This window comes from Bos indicus x Bos taurus, chromosome 25, assembly GCF_003369695.1.
Source record: "Bos indicus x Bos taurus breed Angus x Brahman F1 hybrid chromosome 25, Bos_hybrid_MaternalHap_v2.0, whole genome shotgun sequence".
Lineage (NCBI taxonomy): Eukaryota > Metazoa > Chordata > Mammalia > Artiodactyla > Bovidae > Bos > Bos indicus x Bos taurus.
In genome coordinates, this window is record NC_040100.1 from 15116386 (window position 1) to 15122590 (window position 6205).

Sequence of the window (6205 nt, forward strand, 5' to 3'; positions counted from 1 at the left end):
CGGCATACACAAAGGCGGGATCAAGCCTCAGGAGTCCCCCTGGAAATTCTCAAGCATCTACCCCCAAAACCAGAGTCTGTCTACTTTCTGCTTTGTGCTCTCACCTACACCTTTGACTTTACGGGGGGCTGACCCCACCACCTCTCTCTGAAAAAAGAGTTAACTTACAGCTCCAGTTAATAATTCCTCGGTGTGACAGTGTTTCAACCTACAAACTCCTTTGGAAGTCCTCTAGCCTTCCTGAATAGGTTTTTCTGGCCACATGTGATTGCTCAGAGCCTCCCAACTGTGAGAGGCATGAGATGTTCTAAACTGTCTAAATACAGATTCCTTTGAGCAGTTAAAAGATTGATTAGAAATTGTATTGGTGAAGGGTTTTTCACTTGTTGGGCCAATGGTTGCTGCTAATTCTCCATATCCCTTACCTGCTGTGTCCCTGGCAGTGTATTGATTAATATAATTGGTGTAAGTAATAGCTTTAATGTTTGTAACCTTGGACCCTTGAGTTAATTCTTTTTCTTGTTATAGCCCACCACACCTTTGCCCTGTAGGAATGCAACTTTATCTAATGCTTTTGGAGGGTGGCGCCTGACTAATCACCTTTAGAGAAAAATAAGTTTTCTGAAGAAAGGGTCTTAAAATGTTAACAGGCCTCCGGGCCAGAAGATGATACAAATCACCTAAACTTTTGCATATGATAAGTTTGCAGGAAGAAAGCCTGGCTTGCTGCATGACTCTACCCCTTCCCCCATTATCCTCTATGCATAACTTAAGGTATAAAAACTACTTTGAAAAATAAAGTGCAGGCCTTGTTCACCAAAACTTGGTCTCCCCATGTAGTTCTTTCTCTCACCTTCTGGCTGAATTATTCAGCCTCTTTTCTCCACTGAATTTCCTCACTGAGCTATCCTTATTTAACCACTCTTTATATCTTTAATTAACATATAAATAAGCTGTTGTTTCCTGATCGCCGATGCTGTCTCCCCTTCGAATTCCCTGGATCCACTGGGCTGGACCCCGGCAGTATGTGGTCACCATCCTCTACCTGAGTGGATGTCTTAGTTTCTGCAGAACAACTCAAAGATATGTGTCAGATCATTAGGTATATTCCTTGAGGAGAGACAAGGACTCTGTTTTATCACTGAGCAATTGTTTTACTACTGTTGTTGATTTTTAATATTTATTTGGTTGTACCAGGTCTTAGTCGCAGCATGTAGAATCTTTTAATCAGGGCACGTGGGATCTAGTTCCCTGATCAGGGAGTGAACCCAGGCCCCCTGCATTGGGACCACAGAGTCTTAACCACTGGACCACTAGGGAAGTCCCTAAAATGTGATATATATAATGGAATATTATTCAGTCTTTAAAAGGAAGGAAATTCTGAGAGTTGCTACAACATGGGTGAAGCTCAAGGATATTATCCTAAGTGAAATAAGCCCAGTCACAAAAAAGACAAACACTGCTGTGACTCCACTTACGGGAGACACCTAGAGTAGTCAGAGTCACAGACACAGAAGGCAGAATGTTGGCTGCCAGGAGTCGTGGTTAAATGGGTATTGAGGTTTGATTTTACAAGATGAAAAGAGTTCTAGAGGTGGATGGTGGTGACAGTTGCACAGCAAAGAGAGAGCACTTGGCACTGCTGAACTTTACACTTAAAAACAGCTGCTGCTGCTGCTGCTAAATCGCTTCAGTCGTGTCAGACTCTGTGTGACCCCATAGACGGCAGCCCACCAGGCTCCCTCGTCCCTGGGATTCTCCAGGCAAGCACACTGGAGTGGGTTGCCATTTCCTTCTCCAATGCATGAAAATTTACCTTCTGTGCATTTTACCACAATTTAAAATAAAAATAAGACTTCCCTGGTGGTCCAGTGGTTAAGAGTCTGTCTGCTACGTAGGGGACACAGGTTCAGTCCCTGCTCTGGGAAGATTCCACTGGTCAAGGAGCAACCAAGTCCCTGTGCCACAACTCCTGGAGCCTGAGTGCCCTAGATCCTGTGCTCCACGACGAAGGAAGCCACAGCAATGAGGAGCCTGTGCACCGCAACTAGACAGTTGCCCCAGCTCACTGCAATAGAGCAAGTCCACTCGCAGCAATGAAGACCCAGGGCAGCCAAAAATAAAAAAATAAAATAAAATCTCAAATGACTATATTTCTCCCTGACATCACTTTAATATGAAATACCCATCTCTCCTTGCAGCACTGCAAAGATGAACACAGTGGCCATGACTTGATCAGATTCACAATTCTCTTTCCTTCAGCACCAAATCAAGGTTGAAAGGTGTCTTGTTAACTTCAACCCCTCCCCGGCCTCCCCCCTACTCTCTGCCAACCAAGTGTACATAGACCAACTTCTTCAGGCCAGCACTCCATCAGAAGTGATCCTACCCTTTTTCCAGCCACTCAAAGGAAACATTAATTAACAGGATAAACATTAGTTACAAAAACCGAATCTCATTTTCAGTTACTCAGGTTTTCAGTGATACAAATTTAGCAAGCACATCTACCCCCATAAATGCACTGCAGAAAAGCCCAGGGCTGATTCAGACTTTCCACATCAGTGACTTCATCCAAGTATAAAGGGATATGGTTCCTAGGTCACACACGAGTTAGTCATTGCTACCTCACTGTGGTAAAGAACCCTCCTGCCAATGCAGGAGAGGCAAGAAACTTGGGTTCAATCCCTGAGTCAGGAAGATTCCCTGGACTAGGAAATGGCAACCCACTCCAGTATCCTTGCTTGGAAAATTCCATGGACAGAGTTACTGGTGGGCTACAGTCCATGGGGTCACAAAGAGTTGGACACAACTGAGTATGCGTGCAAGCACCACTATATATAAAATAGGTAAAAAACAAGGATTTACTGTACAACTCAGGAACTATATTCAATATATTGTAATAATCTATGTGGAAAAGAATATATATATATACACCTACATAAATAACTGAATCACTTTGCTGTACATCAGAAGCTAACACGATGTTGTATATCAAATATACTTCCATAAAAAGGAAAAGAAAAGAGTATTAGTCTCAGCTTGTCCTTCCTTAATGTACTGCATTCGGGCCTTCCAATCTCCTCCCTGGAGTGGTGATACCCACCATGCCAGTCTTGACAAGCTGAGGGGGGCAGCTGCCCACATACCCACCAAGCAGATTGATTCCTTTGCCAGGCATCCAGAGGGCCCACGGTAGAAAGGTATTTCCATCAGGTGCCCATCCCATGATCGGAAACCACAGGAGCAGCAGAAGACTAAAGTCAAGACAGAAATGTAGTAGGAACTGACATGGGGAGGCCTTCCTCTTCTCTAAGAACTACGCCTGCAGCCTGAGCCTGGGGTGTTAATGTGGCTGCAGCTTTAGGAACTTGAGCTGGATATGCTGCTAGAGGAGGCAGCACCATCAGATGTGAGGAGATGGATGGGCTGGGGTGGGTAATGCCAGACCAGGACCCCACCCTCTCCCCTCTTTCAATGGTGTACATTCCATGCCAGGGAGGGTGCATTTCAACTGGTCCAGCTTGTAGCAGGACGAAAGAATTCCAGTGGAGAAGCAATCCACCCATCCCAGTGGGGCATCCCATCACAAACTCTAGTAGATAACACCCTTCTCAGGAGCAATGGGGCTTGGTGGTCCCAGCAGCGCCCCATGATCCATGGTGAGAATCGGGGTGATGTTCAGCTCTCATGACTTCCATACATTTAAGGTGTTGGGTGTCTCAGCAGCGTTCTCCAGTCTGGCAGATGGGGTGACAGTCCCTACTGGTTGTTATTCAAATGTATTAAAGGCTGGAACAGTCCTTTAATCACCTGACCAAGGTGGTTTTCAGTTCGGTTCAGTTCATTTCAGTCGCTCAGTCGTGTCCGATTCTTTGCAACCACATGAACTACAGCACGCCAGGCCTCCCTGTCCATCACCTACTCCTGGGGTCCACCCAAACCCACGTCCATTGAATCGGTGATGCCATCCAACCATCTCATCCTCAGTCGTCCCCTTCTCCTCCTGCCCTCAATCTTTCCCAGCATCAGGGTCTTTTCAAATGAGTCAGCTCTTCGCATCAGGTGGCCAAAGCTTCAACATCAGTCCTTCCAATGAACACCCAGGACTGATCTCCTTTAGGATGGACTGGTTGGATCTCCTTGCTGTCCAAGGGTACCTGTTAGTAATTTAATCTGCTATTTTAATATTTCATTCTTCCATTTCTACCAACACTTCTGCCTGCAGTTTGTGAAGGAGACAGAACCTTCATTCAGTGTCATGTTCCTTCGGCCAGTCTTGCATTTCATGAAATGTGACCCCCATCCCTGCCTACTCAGTGAGGGTACCTGTCCCTGGTACTCAGCCTCTCTAATTCCCTAACTGGCTGGTCTACTCGGCCACTGGGGAAAGCTCGGGTCAGGCCAGATGCAGTGTCCACACAAACCAAGGCATGTTTAGAGCCCTCACTCAGAGGGAGGAGCCAATATAATCAATTTGTCAATTCCTCACCAGCTGGGAGCTCCCTCCAGTGGATGGCCCCAGAATCCTTTTGTTATTTAGAATACACAAGACGTGCTGTTTCTGCATTAACCAAGTCAGTGTATTTCAAGGGCAATCCAGCATCATTGACAACACACCATCCCACGCAGGCACCACAACTGAAGTGTGCGTTGCTAGGGCTCATATCCGGGCTACAGCCTCAGCTTCCTGATTGCCAGGGGTGTCAACATCCTCTGAGCCGGGAAGTGGAGGACAGCGAGAACTGACTCAGGCTCTTGCAGGCAAACCCAGATGTCTTTCCACATACCCTGACCCCACCAGTGCTTATTCATGATCATCCACCCCCCAGCTTCCCATTTTCTAAACCATAGGGTGAATTCCTTTAGAACAGTCCAACTGTCAGTGCAAAGTGTTAACAAACAGCCAAAGCTCACGAGCTCTCTGAGTTCAGCCCCCTGGTAGCTGTGGTTCATGCCTGTTTCCCTCCAGATGGTGTCAGTGTTGAGCTGAACAGTGACTAGACCGGTCACCCCAACCAGTACACCAGGCATCGGAGGGAATATCCCCCACTCCCTCCCTACAGGCCACAGGGGCAGAATTAGGGGCAGGGGAGTTTGGAGGGCAGGGTCCTCAAGCCCCTTAGTCAAAGTGGGAGTTAGTGCTACAGCAGACGTGGGTGGGTGACACATAGTTATCAACCTGGCCCTCAATAGGAAGGGAGGGTCTCACCATGATTGTTGATCCTTCGTGAGAGACTTCACCTGGAGGAACGCTGCATACAGTGCTAGGAACTGCTGCTCTCTGCGGGTTTATGGGGTTTGTGCCTCCTTTCAGAACCGGGACCAAATTCCTAGGGGTACTCCCTCTTGCTGTCTCTGCGACTGTCCCCACCTCATACCTTCCAGAGTCACAGGCGTCTACCTCCCAGGAAGCCCTGCTTGGGGGATGCCCAGAGCTTTAATCTGCTTCACTAGTGTCTTGGCTTCTCAAAGGTGGCTCGTCACTCTGATCCCCAGTCCCATACGTGCCCTTACTTTCAGTTCAGTCGCTCAGTTGTGTCCGAATCTTTGCGACCCCGTGAACTGCAGCACGCCAGGCTTCCCTGTCCGTCACCAACTCCTGGAGCTTGCTCAAATTCATGTCCTTTGAGTTGGTAATGCCATCCAACCATCTCGTCCTCTATTGTCCCCTTCTCCTCCTGCCTTCATTCCTTCCTTTACCAGGCAGTATAAGAGATGGAGGCACTGTGCCAGGTGGGGAATATAAGTCCTCCAAACCTCAAACCCCCACAAAGTCTTGCACCTCCTTTGTATTCTTAGGGGTTGGAAAGGGTTGCTCCCCATCAATCACAGCTTCTGGGACAGTATGCACCTTACCTGACCAAAGTAAAAGTGAAAGTAACTCATTTGTGTCCTACTCTTTGCCACCCCATGGACTATAAAGTCCATGGAATTCTCCAGGCTGGAATGCTGAAGTGGGTAGCCTTTCCCTCCTCCAGGGGATCTTCCCAACCCAAGGATTGAACCCAGGTCTCCAGTACTGCAGGGGTATTCTTTACCAGCTGAGCCACAAGGGAAGCTTACCTGACCAAAGGACTCCCCAAAACTACATGTTGATGCCTGGCCTTGACTCTTCTGTGGGTTCACCACCCATCCTCTCCCCCAAACATGTTCCAGCAGAATCTGCAGTGTCCTGAGCAGAGACAAGTCTTCCTCTGTTAATACT